At 47.7% G+C, this 18,078-nt stretch overlaps 1 long non-coding RNA gene across 1 annotated transcript in view; it reads right to left on the bottom strand.

The window, feature by feature from the left end:
• LOC138525818 (uncharacterized) overlaps nucleotides 1-17,426 on the bottom strand; it is a 148,378-nt gene extending 130,952 nt beyond the window's left edge. The window contains exon 1 of the long non-coding RNA XR_011283442.1: nucleotides 17,351-17,426. This is a non-coding gene — a long non-coding RNA (uncharacterized lncRNA). The remainder of the gene's footprint in view (nucleotides 1-17,350) is intronic.
• Nucleotides 17,427-18,078: the final 652 nt, after the last annotated feature.

Here is an 18,078-nt window from a genome sequence, read left to right as displayed (position 1 = left end):
GTAATTGAACGTATGAATGTAACAGACAACGCCTAACGAACAAAGGTGTGAGGTGTGAAGAGACACAACCTTAGGCAGGAACTTCGGATCACACCGCAAAACCACAGAGTCTGGTAGAACCCGCAAGAAAGGGAGGTGACACAACAGTGCCCCAAACTCCCCCAGCCTACGAGCAGACGTGATAGAAATCAGGAAAGCAGTCTTTAGAGTAAGGTGCTTGATGTCAATTTCATAAATGGGCTCAAAGGGGGCGGCCCCTGAAGGAACCTCAATATAAGAGGGAGATCCCAAGGTGGAAGGCCCTTATAAGTACAAGGACGAGAAGAAGAGAGACCCAAACCAACTTCCCCACCAAAACCTCCCCATTCAGGTGGACATCAGAGTCCCCCAAGAGGAATTTAATGGAGGCCCATTGGGACCGAAGCATGGAGATTGCCAGGCCCTTGTCAAACCCCTCCTGGAGGAACTGCAGAATAGCGGGCAGACCGGAACGCAGGGGGGGGGATCCCAGACCGCCCACACCAATCCCAGCAGAAGTGACCCGAGTGTCTGTCATACACCTTCAGAGTAGAAGGTCTACGAGCATTAAGGATAGACTCACTCACAGGACCTGAAAACCCCTGGAAGATCAACAGAAACCGTGCAATAGCCACACCGCCCATTGAATCTGTCTAACCCCAAACTGCAGACCCGTGTGCAGGGGACAAGGCCACCTCGGAATCAACCAAGGTTCCCAGGACCGAAGTTCCAACAGGGAGGGGAACAAGCTCTGGCAGGGCCAGAAGGGCGCAACTAACAACACAGTCGACCTGCTCTCCCGGATGTGCTGCACCACCCGGGGAAGAAGGGCAAGAGGAGGGAACGCATAAAGGAGACCCCAAGGCCATTCCACTGTGAGGCCATCCATCCCCCAAACCTCCTCGGCCGGGAACCAGGAGCAGGAGAGGAGAGGAGAATCTTCGCAGAGGCCGGCAAAAAGATCCAGCACGGGGAGCCCGAACCTGAAACAGATCTCTGCAAATACCCAGTCCAACAGAACCAGTTACGCACAGAAGGGGAACCGGCGGCTGAGTAGATCCGCCTGAACATTGTCCACCCCCCTGACATGAGAAGCCCTCAGGGACAACAGATGCAACTCCCCCCAGTAACCTATCTGAGCTGCCAAAGCATTCAAGGAGCATCTGGATCCCCCACTGACGGTTGACATATGCCAATGCTGTGGTATTGTCTTTCCGAACCAACACTTCCTGACCTTCCAGAAACACCCTAAAGTACAACAGGGCCCAGAGAATGGCACACAACTCCCACCAATTGGAAGAATGACGGCCCTCTCCCGGAGCCCACAATCCCTGGGCCGAGAGGACGCCCAATGTGGCCCCCCCAACCCTTTCCACTGGCATCTGTAGTAAGAGTGGTCAAAGGAGGACGGACCAGGGACACCCTCGCCCGGAGATTCGAAACCCGCAATCACCACAGTAAGGAGGCCCTCAGAGCCTGAGACACTGGGATCAAGCTCTCATAAGCCTGAGAAGCCGGAAGCCAGTGGGAGAGTAGGTAAAACATAGATGATGCAGATGAAGACGAGCCCAAGGAACCAGAAAGACGCAAGACGCCATGTGCCCCTGAAGCATGAGCAACAGGTGAGCCGTGACCCACCGCATCCTTAGAACCCTGCATAAAACAGACAGCAGGCGCTGGACCCTCTCCAGGGACAGAAAACCCCTGCCCATCCTGGTGCAAATCTGAGCCCCGATGAAAACCAGATCCTGAGAGGGCTCCATATGAGACTTCTGCCAGTTCACCAGAAGCCCCAGTCCCGTAATGCCTGGCAAACCAGCAGGAGATGAGCCAGGACCATCTGCCAGAGGGCCACCTTGAGCAACCAGTCGTCCAGGAAGGGAAAAATCTGAATTCCCCTCAGGTGCAGATGCGCCACCAGGGGAGCCACCAGATTGGTGAACACCCTGGGGGTCGAGCGCAACCCGAAAGGGAGCACTCGGAACTGAAAATGTCTGGGATCCCACTGCAAACCGGAAGAACTGCCTCTGGCAGGGGCAGAGAGACATGTGGTTATATGCATCCTGGAGATACAGGGACGCCATCCAGTCCTCCCTGCATAACATCCTGAGAATGTTCTGCAAAGTCTCCATCTTGAAGCGTTACTTCCGAACGAAGCATTTCAGAGCCTTGAGGTCCAAGATGAGGCGAGACTTCCCTGAAGGCTTGGGGACCAGAAACAGCCGTGAGTAAAACCCCAGGCCCCGGTGTGAAAAGGGAACAGGCATGAAAGTTGCCTTCAGCAACAACTCGGACAGGGCGGTTGACATAGCCAACCACTTGGCCAGCAAGCAAGGAAGAGCAGTCCGAACCCTGCAACCCTGGACACAGGGAGACAGGAAGTTCACTTGATAACCCCTCCGAACAGTGTCCAGAGCCCAAGAATCCGAGCACCAATGGTCCCATACCGGAAATAACTGCCAGAGATGTCCATCCACTGGCCCGCCCAAACCGTCAGGACTTCTGGGCCGGGCCCGGACGAGAAGAGCGAGGAGGACCACGGCCCCCCTGGGCCTCCGAAAGGAACGGGAGGATGAACCAGGGGTTGACTGTCCAGTCCGCACACCCGCACCAGAAGAAGACTTCTTGATCGTTGAGAAAGACTTCCGCCGTAATTTGTCTGCGTGTTTGTCAGCAGGACGAAACACCTTATGTACCTTAGAAGACGGGGGTGTTCTCCTTGCTATCTTGCTTATATAATTTAAAGAGATTAATCCTTCACACTGTTGCGATACAATCTCATTTTTATTTGTGCAAGTGGTGGATTTGTCTCAAATTTGTTGGTATACAGTGATACATCTGGGGCTCTTTCATCCCCCTGTTGTCAGCCGACACGTGTTTCGACCCGTGGGTCTTTATCAAGGCTGATGTGTATTCAAAACCATGTGTGGTGAACAAATTGTGACATAGTTGTGACATACATAGGTCCATTGGTGTACAGCGAGTGGTGTGAGGGTGAGGTGACGTGTTTATAATTGCAGGATATAGGTTAAAAATAGCACAAAATAATGTTTTCACATAGTTGTTACATTGCATTGGCAGTCAATGTTAAGCGGGGGAGAAAAAGGAAGGAAGGAGAGAAAATGTTTAGCAAGAGGTTGGTTTTGTAAAGGATAGGTCAAGGGTGAGGGTTTAGCGCCTCTTACCTACTGTATCTTGGTCTGGTGCCGGTCCTGGTGCATGTCGTGGAATGGTTTTCTGTCAGTGCAGGGGCTCCTGTTGGGCTCTGTAATGGAAAGTTGAAGAAGATTGGGTTCCGAGGAACCTGGTGTGAGATTGCAGCCCTGGGATGGGGGGTGCCCTCCACTGGGCTAGTGACAGGGTGGTCTGGCCCTGGTGGGGCTAGCTTTTTGAGTGTAGTGGCTCCTGTTGGGCTCTGTAAGGGAGGGGTGCACAAGGTTTAGGAAAAAACTGGTTTGAATTTGTGCTCTTGGGGGGGGCTTCTCCATGTGGCAGGGTCTGGCCCTGAAGGGGCTGACTGGATGGAGGTTCTGGTTTGCAGCGTCTGGCTAGAGCACTGTTGCGCTTGGGCGGTGGAATCCCATTCCAAGATTGGCTAATAGCTGGTCGGCTGTATGTAGTTTGGCTCTGTAATGGGAAGGTGGACGTATTTGGGCAATTGCCATTGCCGCGGCGTGGGGGTGTGCCAGGCGATGCGTCTGGGATGGGGCTCGATGGGGGAATGGAAGGCAATGGGCGCCAAAGGACATATAGGTGGGCCGCCTGAATGGCTTGGGTCCGTTTGGCATACTGGGGGTGCCTGGTGCATCTATTAACCGTGTGGGCTGCCTGGGGCGGTGTCATCTAGGAGGCCCAGGTGGGGGTGGGTCAAGACGGCGTCGTTAGACGCGGTGAAGGGGGCCCGGTGGGTATGCCGGCCGTGGCATCGAGAGGGGGCTTAGGGGGCTTTCTTGGGTTTGTTTTCCAGACAAATTTCTCTTGGTGTATGTCTGGCCCTCTTTTTAGCTTGGCTGATTGATTTTTGAGGGTAGCCTCTCTCCATTAGTCATGCAGTCAATCCGTCTGCATGTTGTTGGAATTTATCCAGATCTGTACAATTTCTTCGTATACGCAGAAACTGCCCATAGGGTAAATTGTACTTTAAACCCATGGGTGATAACTTTGAAAATGCAACAGACTGTTGCGGTCGGTAGGTTTTCGGAATAGCTCAGTCTTGAGTCGATCTCCTGTCTTGTAGATATGGAGATCCAAGAAGTCTATTTGGTGCTGATCCCAATGCATTGTGAACTTGATATGCGTGTTCCTTAAGTTAATCCAGCTGTGGAAATTTTGTAGTTAAAGAGGTGTGCCTTTCCATATGATGATGATATCGTCAATGAACCGCTTCGACAATGAAATGTTTTTCAGGAAAGGATTTTCTGCAGTGAAAACATTGTTTTTTTCGTAACTAGACATGTATAGATTAGCAATGTCCGGCGCAAAAGTGGCCCCCATGCTTACACCCTTGGTTTGCTTGTAGAACCGATTCTGAAACAAGAAGAAATTTTCAGACATCGCCAATCTCGTACACTCAAGAATATAATTAGTTGAAGTGGAGTTTATGTCTTCCCTGAAGGGGTGTTATATAGGGGTAGTCATCCAGAACTCATGAACTGGACATAAAGATATATCAATAAGGGTTTCCATTCAGTATCACAGACTAGGCATTGACTTAGCGGTAGTGTTGAATTGAATCTTCTTACAGAGTGCTGTGGTGTTACATAGTAACTCCTTTATCCCACTTCTCAAGTAACATTCTGTTACACGAACTAACTTGAATGGCTGGTGGCAGTGGTTTATTTTTTACTACCGTGTGCCATGTATCTACAGGCTGATTTCTCAGCTGCAGTACAGAAGCCAATGGTGACAATTTTCTGAAAATGGCCCATGTCTTCTTTTTTTCTCAAATTCTTGTCAGTTAGTTCCTTCTGGGCTTTTACTCTGTTTGAATCAGGTTTGAGTCCTTTGTGCATTTTGCCTTTGGTGGGCTTCAGCCATGAAGCCCGCCTAGGCTCCAGTGTGTCTGGAAAGGCAGGAAGTGAGGGAGGGTCCCGAATCGTCCCTGTCCTTTGTCTCTAGGCGTGCCTGAGTGAAACCAATTCTGATTGGCTGGCTAGCTGTCCACAGGACAGCCACCCTGCTGGGTGATTGAAGGCCTAGAGCTGTGAATGAATGGGAACTTGCTTAAAAGGCAAGGTTTTTGGGACTAGAGGCAGAGTCGACCACTGGAGGACAACATCCGATGAAGAAGATGTGTTGAGATGCCAGCAGCACTCTACTGGACCGCAAAGTGCCCGGTGAAGGCCTGAAGCGGTGCTGACCCCGGGTTTGTTTCGACTGGGAAGACCTGTACGGGAGGACTACCTCTCATCAACTAGCCTTGAGACAAGCTTCATTTTAGCGAATCCCCTGACTTGCTGCGACTTTCCAAGGCTGCAAAATCTCAATGCCCGGGGACCCCTGACCATCATCGAGTGCATTGTCTTTCGGAAGCGTGAATCTGGAAAAAAACTTTGCGTGCATCCAGAGGACCCTACAGAAGCAGGAAATCTTCATCCAGAGGTCCAGGATCGAGGGATCAAGTAACTTCTAACTGCAGCTGTTCGTTCTTCTTTGGATCTGAGAAAAAGGCACCAAAACCACAAAAGGCTGCTGAATCAAGGAGAATCCATTGCTGCAGGGCCCCTTTCTCGAGTGCTGCTGCAGAAGCCCGCCAGACTTACTCCCTTTCGTCACCACGACCAAGGACCAGGAACACGGGTCTGCTACACTGCAACAGGAAGGCATCCAGCTGGAACCAATTCTTCAGTTGACAGGTACTATGGGGATTGGGCTACATCTAATTGTGGTGCTTCCTAGCTTGGGGAGTACTATTTGAAACCCTTTTGAGTTGACCTCAACCCACCTACACTGGCCTCCCACAGCTCGTGCTTCTTCAGGTGGCTCCTCTTGAGCTTCTATGATTTTCTATTTGAACTACTGACTTTAAAAAAATGATTTCTAAGAAAAAATCATCAGAACGTTGAACTGTCCCTTTGACTTTGGCTGTCTTGGCTCCTGAAAGGTCCCATTCTGAACCTATTGGCTTTGACAGTGCATGTTCCCTTACAGGTTTTAACTGTTGAACACTATTATTGATGGGATAAAACGGTATTACCTAAATTGACCTTTTACAATTGACCTTTTGCACAATTGACCTAATTATAGTAGTCCTAATTGACCTTATGCACAATTGACCTTTATATTATTTTAGTTATTTTATATATGTATTGGATTGGTTTTGGATTATAAATAATATAAGGGGATTGGGTGGGGGGTACCCCCACATACATGTCCTAATTGAACTTCTAAATTAGGTAAATTCTCCCGAGGTCAATTGTGAAAAGGTCAATTAGTATACAACCGATAAAACACTGCCTACATCCCTCTGGGAGAATCTAACTGTTTTTCAAAGTACAAAGTATGTTCTGATCTAACTATAACTTTTCCCTTCTTATAACTCAATATTGCAATGGTGATCAAGAATAAGGGTTATTACTAACCTCATATGACGTCACTCAATGTGCTAGAATATGTATAACATATGAAAAGTTCACTCACCTGCTTTATTGCTCTTGTTGAAATTGAATCCTTAATTTTGAGATTAATGTTACTATTAGTTGCGGCTTTTTCTTTTAAAGATTGTCTAATTATCCTTGTGTATATATAAATAAATATGTATATTATTGTCTAATTATCCTTGTGTATATATAAATAAATATTTATACTTTAACTCTAAGTGTGTAAGTGTTTACTTGGATACCTGTATTTACTGATTTCATTGTACAGCTCTACAGCTCACATTAACCCTCTAAGCCTGGCTTCTCAGTCACACTACCAACTTGTGTAGTACAGGTCTATATTAAAATGTGGATTACCCAATACCAAGAAATAAAGTCCCACACCAGTTGGACTCTACAAATTATTACCTAACAACCACCAGCCATCTGTTTTAAGTTGTCGCACTATAGTTAAATTGAGTATCAAGTTCTATAGGCAACCCAAAAATGCAATTGCTAATAACGTTTGACTCGCATGATGGATTTGGCTAAGTCAAAGCACATCACATTCTTGAGAAATGTATTATCTGCTTGGGACCTGGTTCTTGTTCTATGCATGTGCATTATGACCTCAGGGTAAACCCTAGGGAAAAGAACTTCAGAATATAGCATAAGGTCAAGCTCTACATGCACAGTACCTTTATTGTATGTGTATCATGGCTTCAATGTAGTATAACCAAATGAAGTCCTCAGCTTAAAATGAATACTGTCACTGGAAATAAAAAATAAAAAAAAACAGATATGTGATGGCATCAGTAATATCATCAATGTCATTGATGATGTCATTTGTGACATCATCTTTGATGTCCTGGGTGTTAGTGTTAGCAGTGCATGTCGGTGGCACGAGTTATGGTTGCATAGCCTACCATAACTGGCGAATTTCTTGAGTTTTTTTATTTTACATGTAACCATAACGTCCCTTTAACAAAGTTTTTTCAGTGAATTTCAAAGGTTTTCGTGAGTGAAAATGTTACATCACTGTATATAAGTTAATAATAATTCCTCTTTTAACATATATGAAAGAACTATAAACCTCCTTTAACAAACATATTTTTTGCAACGCATACTGATGTGTATCATTATCAGCAGCGCATGCAGGGGATGCAAGTCATGGTTGAATTGACAAGGGCATGAGGCTCGACCAAGACCCCAGTCACACCAAACCGCCACGTTATCGACTGCACCTAACCTGCATCCTGGTCCAGTGTCCACTATACCCTTATAATGTGACCAATGTCCAGTGCTCATGGCTTGCAGCCATGGCCAGTCTCCACAATCCATGGGGCATGGGCTTTGACTATGCCGCATTCCCCAATAAGCAAATCAGAGTAGAAATGTGTCCTTACCGAGGGCCAGGCCCACTGCCCAGGCAGCAAAGTTATATCACTATTTGTGTACTTACATTTTGATACTTTTAGCAATGTAAAACATGGGGCATATTTGCAAAAGCATGCTTTCAGGTGCTTCCTGATGCTCCTTGCGCAAGTTTGCTACAATCTTGTCCAGTATTTCGGGCTGCAGCCGCATGCAGAATTTCTTTCCCATTTAACCTAGGGCTTCGGCCATGCTGCATGCCCCAATAAGAAAATCAGAGTAGGCAATCTTCCATGCCGAGGGCCAGGCCCACTGTCCAGGAACCAAAGTTATACCCCTATTTTTGTTGTACTTACATTTTGACACTTTGAAAAAATAGAACAGAAGACAGATTTGCAAAACTATGCTTTGAGGTCCTTGCTGATGATTCTCACGCATGTTTGCGGCAATCCAGTCCAGTACTGTAGCCACGAGCAGAATTCTTTTCCCTTTCAAATCCATCCCAATTTAATAAAACTTTACCACATGTCGGTCCCTGGTGGCCATGCCCACCTTAACCCCATTGCCAGTTCCTCATGGTCATGCCAGTGGCCAGATTGATCCACAGGCTATACCTCTGTCACCAAAGCTATACCTCAGTCACCAAAGGTATATCACTATTTTTTTGTACCTACATTATGACACTTTTCAAAAAATAAAACACGGACACACTTGCGAAACCATGATTTCCAGTCCTTGCCAATGCTCCTTGCACGAGTTTGCTGCTAATCCGTCCAGTTTTTATTTTTTGACAAAAATGTCAATATGTGCCTACAAATAATGGTCATATAACTTAGCCCCCCACTTGACAAAATCCATTCAAACTTTGCACAGTCATGGTTGGGTCTATAATATTTCTGCAAACGTTTGTGCAGATTCGTCTAATGGGACCAAAGTTATAAGCCGTCTAAAAACATTGAAGCCCCTCCTCTAATTTTGTGCCTGCTTGACAAAATCCCACCAAACGTTTCAAATGCATTCCACTTTGGGTCTAAAATCTGTTTGCAAACTTTTGTAGCGATTCGTCAAACGGCACTAAAGGAATAAGCCTTTCAAATATTTTCAGACCCCCCCTCTAATTTTGCCAGCACCAAACTTTGCAGAACCATTCAGGGCCGGGTCTATAATGATACTGTAAAGTTTCATGCAGTTTCATTCAGTGGCGCCCATCTCCCTTTCAAATTACTTGCATTCTTTCTCTGTCCCCATCATCTCCTCCCACTCCCTGTATTCCTCTCCCCCACCCCCTGCGCCTGTTCCTAAATCCAACACGACATTCTTTGAAGTCCCTGGGCTGTATTCCCCTCTGGTCCTGTGTCAGTTGGTAAGACTTGCACGCATTTCTCTGCATTTTGTAATGTGAGTGCTACAGAGAGAGAAGAAAGAAAGAAAGAGAGAAAGAGAGTGTGTGTATATATATATATATATATGGGATACATTACTCACCGTAATCGTATTTCTGATGCTTGTATCTGCTTAGATTCACATGCTGTGCATAGGCCGACATCTAGTGGAAGCTGCGGAGTATTACAGTTTGTTTTTCGAAACTCGAAAATGGGCGTCGACACAGGCGTGCCAGTAATACTATCCCTAGTGTGACGTCCACTGTACCCAAGATCCCTCACGCGTCTAGGATCCTCAGATTGTATTTTTTCTGACATGAGGAAGCATGAGGAGTAGCGCGAGTACAGATAATCCAAGCAGATAGACAGAAAGGTAAGACTACAAGCAATCATGCGCCTTCTCTCGGAGGGGAGGAAGGGTGGGTCGCATGTGAATCTAAGCAGATACAAGCATCAGAAATACGATTACGGTGAGTAATGTATCCCTTCTGAGGCTTGTGGAATCTGCTTAGATCACATGCTGTGCATAGATTAGCGAGCAGTACCAGAAGAAGGAGGTGGGATGTGAGAAGGGTCATGAGCAAACAGGTGTCTTAGAACCGCTTGTCCCACTTGTGTATCTGTCTTGGAATGAGTGTCAATGCAGTAATGCTGAGTAAAAGTGTGAATAGAGCTCCAAGTAGCTGCTTTGCAAATGGTGTCGAGGGGAACATTTGCAATGAAAGCCAGAGTGGCCCCAATGCCTCTAGTAGAGTGGGCTCTTGGCGTAAAAGGCAGAGTTTTTTCAGAAAGAGAGTAACACAGCTGTATACAGTTGATAATCCACTTCGAGATAGCACCTTTAGAGACGCGATCCCCCTCTCTGCCTGTAGCTACGGAGACAAACAGTTGATCTGTTTTCCTTAGCGGTCTGGTTTTATTTACATAGTAGAGGACCGCCCTACGCACATCAAGGGTGTGTAGTTTCACCTCAGCTGAGCTTTGTGGGTTCTGGAAGAAAGCCGGAAGCTCGATGGACTGGTTTACATGGAACTTAGATATAAATTTAGGTGAGAACCTAGGGTGTGTGCGTAAAACCAGTTTGTCTTTGTGGATAGTAAAGAAAGGATCCTGCACTGACAGAGCCTGAATTTCACTGACCCTTCTTATAGAGGTAATGGCTACTAAGAAGGCCGTTTTATAAGTCAGGTGTTTGAGACTACTTTTATGCATGGATTCGAAAGGGGGGCCCATGAGCTTAGCTAGCACCACGTTGAGGTCCCATCCTGCCGGTGGGTTCGAAATAGGAGGGTGAAGTCTCTTTACTCCTTCCATGAAGGCTTTAACTACTGGTTCTTTCCACCACGATACTTTGTTATGGGATGTGGTGTAAGCCGAGAGGGCTGCCAGGTGTACTTTCAGAGAGTTAAAAACCAAACCTGCGTCCAGCAGGTGGAGCATGTACGTTACAACGTTGGAAGGAGTGCAATCAACTGGGTTGATTTGTTTATTCTGGCACCAAATAACGAATCTCTTCCACTTGTCAAAGTAACAGTGCCTTGTGTTTGGTTTCTTGGATTCTTTTAGGATGTCCATACACCTCTGTGGTAAATTGAGATGCCCAAACTCTATGACTTCAGGAGCCATGCTGCCAGGTTCATTGAGTTGGGTTCCTGGTGCACTGTTTGACCTTGTTGCTGGGACAGTAGGTTGTACCAGGCTGGGAGTTTGATGGGCTCGCACACCGCCATCCTGCGTAGGTGTGGAAACCATGGTTGTCTCGCCCACATGGGAGCAACTAGGATGAGCGTCATCGATTCCTCGTCCATCTTGTACACCACCTTCCTGATGAGAGGAGTTGGTGGAAAAGCGTACGCAAACATCCCTGACCAGTTCATCCACAGGGCGTTCCCTTGGGAGTCTGGCTGGGGGAACCTGGATGCAAATCCTGGGCATTGTTTGTTTTCGCTTGTGGCGAATAGGTCTATAGTGGGGAAACCCCACTGAGAGAAGAGATCTTCTACGATATCTCTGTGAAGGACCCATTCGTGTTCTTCTGGGAGGGAGTCTTTGCTTAGGGCATCCGCTAGGGAATTGAGCTCCCCTGGAACGTGTTGTGATGACAGGAAGATGTTCCGTCTGAGTGCCCATATCCAGATTTTCTGGGCAAGCTTGGACAGATTTGGCGAACGAGTCCCTCCTTGTTTGTTCAGATAGAACATGGCTGTCGTGCTGTCCGTCCGGATCTGTACCGACAAGTTTAGCAGATGGGGCTCGAACGCCCGAAGCGCTCGGAATACTGCCAGAAGCTCTAGCAGGTTGATGTGGTTCTTGGCTACTGAGCGAGACCAGAGACCCCGAGCTGTGTGGTGGAGATGGTGAGCTCCCCACCCAGTCAGGCATGCATCTGTAGTCACCACTGCCTGTACTTCGGGATCGTAAAAGGGTTTTTCCCTTGCGAGATTTTCTCTTGTCCACCAGTGTAAGCTCTGTACGAGTGTTGGCGAAATGACCACTAGATCGTCCCACTGACCACTTGCCTGAGACCACTGTTTCGCCAACAATTCCTGCATGGGACGCATGCGCAGACGCGCGTGGGGGACCAGGTAAATGCATGACGCCATCATGCCCAGTAACCGCATTGCTTTGCGTACCGTTATTTGTTGACCTGACTGATAATGTGGAATTTGCAGAAGTATATTCCGGATTCTCTCTTCTGAAGGGAAGGTCAACCCTTTCTGAGTATCTAGGAGAAGCCTAATTCGTGGAGGAGGTCGATAGTCCTCTGAATGTTTGACCTGCAAATTCCTGGGGTTTCCCCCGTTATGAGCCAGTCGTCCAGATAAGGGTACACTGGGATTGCCTCCCTGCGTAGGTGTGCAGCTGCCACCGCCAGTACCTTGGTGAATACCCTTGGTGCTGAAGCTACCCCGAAGGGCAGTACCTTGAATTGGTAGTGGCGACTGTCTACCTTGAAGCGCAAGTATTTTCTGTGTGCTGGGAGCATGGAAATATGAAAATAAGCATCTTTCATATCCAAGGTTGCCATGTAATCCCCCTTTTTTAGGAGGGGGATTACCTCTTGTAGCGTAGTCATACGAAACTTTTGGGGCTTGACATACTTGTTGGCAGGCCGTAAGTCCAATACTGGGCGCATTGTTAAATCTTTCTTTGGCACAAGGAAGTAAGTTGAATAGATACCCTTGTTTACCTGGTGTCCTGGGACGAGTTCTATCGCGTCCTTTTCTAGCAGAATGGCGATCTCCTCGAGAAGGATCTTCTGATGTTCTAAGGAGTGTATTCTTTGTCGTGGAGGGTGGTTCCGGGGACGCTGCAGTAATTCTATACAATATCCTGTGGACACTGTTGACAGCACCCATCTGTCTGAGGTGATCCCTTCCCAAGCCTGGGTGAAGTTGGAAATGCGTCCCCCTACTGGGGTTGCGTGAGAAGGGACCCTGAACTGAGCGTCACTGCTTTGGCGGAGGCGTGCCACCTCCCTTGTTGGGGCTGCCTCTGCCTCTTCCACGACCTCTCTTGTTACCCTTGCTGTAACTTTGGGTAGACTGCTGGTTGTTGTTCCATTGTGTACCCTGTCCTTGGGCATAGTTGCCTCTTTGTGAATTTTGGCCGCGTGGGCGACGAAAATTACTGTTCCCCCTCTGGTTCGGGGGTTTGTTGGTAAGCTGGCCAAGGGATTTGAGAGTCTCGTACTCGTCCTTGGCATTCTTAAGTGCGTCTTCGACCGCTTTCCCAAACAATAGATCTTGTTCCACCGGCTTGTCTATTAATGAAGCCTGTGTTTCTGTTTTGAACCCTGACTGCCGTAACCACGCATGTCTTTTGATAACAGTACCTTCTGCTATCAATCTTCCTGCGTTGTCTGCAGCGTCGAAAGTTGCTTTTAATATGCAACCAGACACGGCTCTCCCTTCTGCCGAGATCCGAGCCAACTGGCCCTTTAACGGTTCAGGAGCAGAGGCTATGAGCGCCGCGACCTCTTCCCATTGATGGCAGTTGTAACTTGCCAACAGGGTGGTGGAGTTTGCAATCCTTGCTTGGTAGGCGGACGTTGAGGCTACCTTCCTGCCAAACCCGTACAGTCTTTTGCTCTCCTTGTCGGGAGGAGCTTCCGACGACGATAAGGGTGTCCCAGCCCTCTTCCGAGTGTTGGTACCACTAGGGAGTCTGGTTTAAGATGACCTCTTATATAAAGAGGGTCAGATTGGGCTGCCCGAAAAAGTTTTTCGACTCTGGGGTTGACGGCTCTGGTGAGGTTAGGATTCACCAGGGATGGAGTTATTCTACGTTGGATGGATTTAAGGATCGGGATGGTCTGAGCGACCGGCCTTCTCTCTCCCACCAACTCTTCTGCGAAGTCCCTTTCCTCCTGTACACCCTGTGTGTCGATGTGAAAATGTTCTGCTGCGCGAGCAAGAACTTCATTAAGGAGGGGTTGGTTATCAACTGGCGAGTCGGTAACTGGGGCTTCGCTTTCTACCGGGGAATCTACTCTGTAAATTTCCTGCTCATCTTCTACCTCCTCCAGGTCCTCATCCTCCGCATAGTATTCCGACCCGGTTCGTTCCTCCATAATTGTAAACTCCTGGTCCCCTTCAGGGAAAGGTTTCCCTTGGTATCTGGGGTGTGGAGTAGAGTATGGAGTAGAGTAAGGCTGCACCTCGAAGGGTACAGGTCTTTTAAAGCGGGCCTTCTTGCTTAAGGGTATAGGATCAGAGGAGCCTGAGGGTGTGGCCTCTAGAGGATCATACGAAAGGAAATGATCTGGGTTTTTGTTATAAAAATCAGCCAAGGAAGACATTCTTGACATGACCCTGTCTATGTCTTCACTAGACCATTCTTTGGAACAGGGTATGACCTTAGTAGGCAACTTGTTAGACTTTACAGGAGTGGGATGCTGTGCTTTCCGCTGTTTCCCCCCTTCCCCGTGCGTGGAAATATTTTTTCCCTGCCCCTTGGAGGCCCCAGAGACTTTTGACGCCTGGCGTCGAGGGATGGGGGAGGTAACTGTGTGTTTCGAGCGTGGGGCCTCGCTGGTGTTAACTGAGGCCTCGGTTCTTGGAGCGCGGCCTGGGGGTGGAAGTCGTCTTCGTCTCCCGACGATCGAACTTCCGTTAACCTAGAGAGCGAGGCACTATTGGCAAGAGTGGATGATTGCCTTGTGTCGTGAGGCGATCTCGATCGAGAGCGCTCAGAGGACACCGAGTTGGACCGTTCTATTTGTGCCTCTTTCCGAGAAGTCGACGTCGTCGAGGTTCGGTTGGACTTAGTGTGCTTAGTGTATGTAGGGTGTGTAGCGCTTGCGTCGCCGGGGGTCTTCCCCATAGCCGCCCTGCCGGACAACCTTCCGAGGTCGGGGACCTGCGCTCGGCCGTCTTTAGACGCCGTAGTGCCCTCGCCGTCCGAAAGTACGGCGTCGCTGCCATCGCTGAAGGCGCCCTCCGCTGCCATGGCTGCCTGCCTGGCGTGGTGGGCCCAACGCTTTGTCGAACGGTCCTTAAGTGTCTTAGGCTTAAACCTATTACACGCTCTGCAGAACGCTTCGGGGTGGTCCCTCAGCAGGCAGAGATTGCACGTGGCGTGCCTGTCGACCCAAGGGTATTTGCGATTGCACTTGGGGCAGAATTGGAAAGGGGTACCCTCCATACGCACTTTGAGGCAGCGGGCTGGTAAGTGTAGGAAATATATAGTGTACCTATATACCAAGAGTGAAGAGTATGTACCACCCCCCACTCTCCCTACTTGCAGGGCCGAGGCCAGCGGCCTACTAGGCCCGGGCCGAGGCCAGCGGCCTTCCGAGGCCCAGATCCGTCGTGCAGCAGGCGACGGTCGATGTCTTCTCCAGCCGTCGTCGAGTTGAAGGGTCGACGTTGTGGTGGGGAAGGATGTCAATAAATAACTTAAAGTTAAATTATCAAAAGTCTGGCTAAAGCCAGGGGACTCCGCAAGATGCTTCCGACCAGTATGCTTCCTCATGTCAGAAAAAATACAATCTGAGGATCCTAGACGCGTGAGGGATCTTGGGTACAGTGGACGTCACACTAGGGATAGTATTACTGGCACGCCTGTGTCGACGCCCATTTTCGAGTTTCGAAAAACAAACTGTAATACTCCGCAGCTTCCACTAGATGTCGGCCTATGCACAGCATGTGATCTAAGCAGATTCCACAAGCCTCAGAAATATATATATATATATATATATACACACACACACAAACACACATACACATTACACGCCTGCTCAACTCATAGGAAGAACACTTTTTGGGTGGCTTATAACTTCGGCGCTGTTTGACGAACCCTCTCCAAACTTTGCAAAATAAAGTATATGGCCACCTCCAAGTGATTCTGCAGAGTTTGCGGCGGTTTTGTCAAGGGGGGGGGGGCAAAGTTATAGGGGGTCCCAAAACCTTTGAAATCCTCACATAATGGAAATGCTTACGCCCTACAGACTAAACTACTGGACGGATTTCCACCAAACTTACAGGAGGAGCGGCAGCTTGGTCTGGAATGCATGCCTTTGCAAATTTGCTGTAAATCCATCCAGTCGATTTTTATTTTCTTTGTTTTTTTAAATGGCCAAAAAGTAGGTTGAACAAAATTGATATCTGGGTCCGGTCCGCAGACTCACTGCCTGATTCGGTGTCCGCAGACACCTATGGACCAATCAGAGCAGCATCATCCAGTGTATTGAAGGTGGGCGTGTTAATGGCACATTATTTGGATTGATGACATGCTACCTGGCGTGAAACAGACACTCGTTTGTTCAGAGCTCTGAGCCGGTGTCTCACTAGAAATGGTTCTGAACTTCAGGCTTGTGTGTCTGTCACTGTCTGTGCTCTGCTGTAAATACATACAGCTGCTGGCTACAAACGTTGTCTGAGCCTCCAATCACAATCGCTGAGGCAGGTTGGTAAATTAGTTACTTGTTTAATGTAAATGGCATCAGGGCAGGGATGGCATCAAGGCCTTTCCACCTTTTCAGTTGAAAAGGGGCCATGCATGAGCGGGGGGGGGGGGGTGAGAGGGTAGCAACTGCCCCATATGGTCCAAGAGCATGTGTACTTCCTTTTTCAAAGGATCACAGATGTTAATGTGTTCACAAAGAATCTTCTGCCCCTATCCCCTTGCTGTGCCCACCCTTTTTTTTACCACATCCTAATGCTCACCAACTCTCATCCTAACTTCCATGGGTGGGGAGGTGGTAAGATGGATTGACCCCGATCAGCAGGGGAGCTCCGCCGCCAGGAAGTCCATATGTTTACAACACGAGATATTCATCGCAGAGCCTGTTCTACAACTTTGATCTCTACAGCTAGCAACCACCAAGCAAATGAATTGGCATTTCGACTGTAGTCATGTGTCTTTTCCCTAATAGGCGATAAGAGGTCTAGTGACCGTTTGTTGTAGTGTTGGGTTTCCTTGATGTGCGTGCCTTTTGTTATAAGTATTATTAAATAGCAGGTTTACAGCGCAGGGAGCAAGAGTTACATCGCAAACCGGTTGGATTATTCTGAACATTCCCCCCACCCCTCGCCTGCTTTGGTTTACAAGCAGGACGGAATTTGATATAAAAGCTTCCATTGCAGTACTGCATTCCACGTAACATGGCTTGTAAAATACATGCAGCCAGCTGATAAGTCAGAGCCAGGCAGAATCTGCCTGTAAAGCACTGAGGGTAACTGTCAGGTTTACAAATCTGGGTAAAGCTAGAGAAAATGGGCAGGGACGGCATCAGGGCCTTTCTACCTTTTCAGTCAAAGGGGCCCATGCAGGTGCCTCAGGGAAGGGCCCCACCAACTGGCCATCAACAATTACGAATTTCTACAACTTTATAGGTAAGCGCAACAATAAAAATCATTGTGCTTTAAATAAACGTAAAATGTCGTACAATCCTGCCTTTTCCTTGAAGAGGTTCCCACTTTTGAAATACCACTCAGAATGGAAGCATACCCTGCGCTGGTGCTGCAGTTAATAAAGAGTACCTTCGAAACGTACCTTTCCGCTTCAGTGTCGGCAAAGCTCTGTGGACTGTACTGCCGCGTTTGGAAACAAAAGAAGGACTAGAAGATAGCCATCCACGATTCAATATTATTGTCATCTTGAAATGGAAACGGCTTTTATGAAAGCGAAGAAGAAATCCAGAAATGTCTATTTCATTTGCTTTATTGTTATGAACATATAGTAGATTCCAAAGACTTTTATCCGATAGGAGCATTTTTTAGTTATACTAATGGAGTTTTGGCATTTTGATAATTTATTTTAAGATGATGAATAAATCAGTTTTGCTTTGAATTAATCAGAATTCCACACTTTAATGAAGTTCTAGATATATAATTTTAATTGTGTTGTCGGCTAAAGCAACTACTTACCTACTGCTGGTTAAAATGCCTGTTCGGCAATCCTCTGCGATTCGACGTATTCGTACTAGCCACTTCGATAGCACGTTAGGGCGGGGCTTGTGATAAGTTTCTTTCATTCAAACTAGAGAAATAGAGAAACGAAACCTCCTCACACAGGAGACATCAAATCAGTCCATTGAAGGAAGCAGACATGCGGAAACGCTGGGCGAAATGGTTCAGAATTACAAGAGATGTTGAGGCAAAGCATAAAGAAGGGAGCCACATAGCCTGTCGCTGGACTGGACATACATTGCATACTTGCCAACATTCTGTGACCAAAAATATGTAGGGTTGTTCAAGTTTCAAAAATAATACTTTGCATAA

Source organism: Ambystoma mexicanum, chromosome 7p, assembly GCF_040938575.1.
Source record: "Ambystoma mexicanum isolate Mex_15411 chromosome 7p, UKY_AmexF1_1, whole genome shotgun sequence".
Taxonomy (NCBI): Eukaryota; Metazoa; Chordata; class Amphibia; order Caudata; family Ambystomatidae; genus Ambystoma; species Ambystoma mexicanum.
The sequence above is the reverse complement of the archived record's forward strand: the minus strand, read 5'-3'. Positions and strand labels throughout refer to the sequence as shown.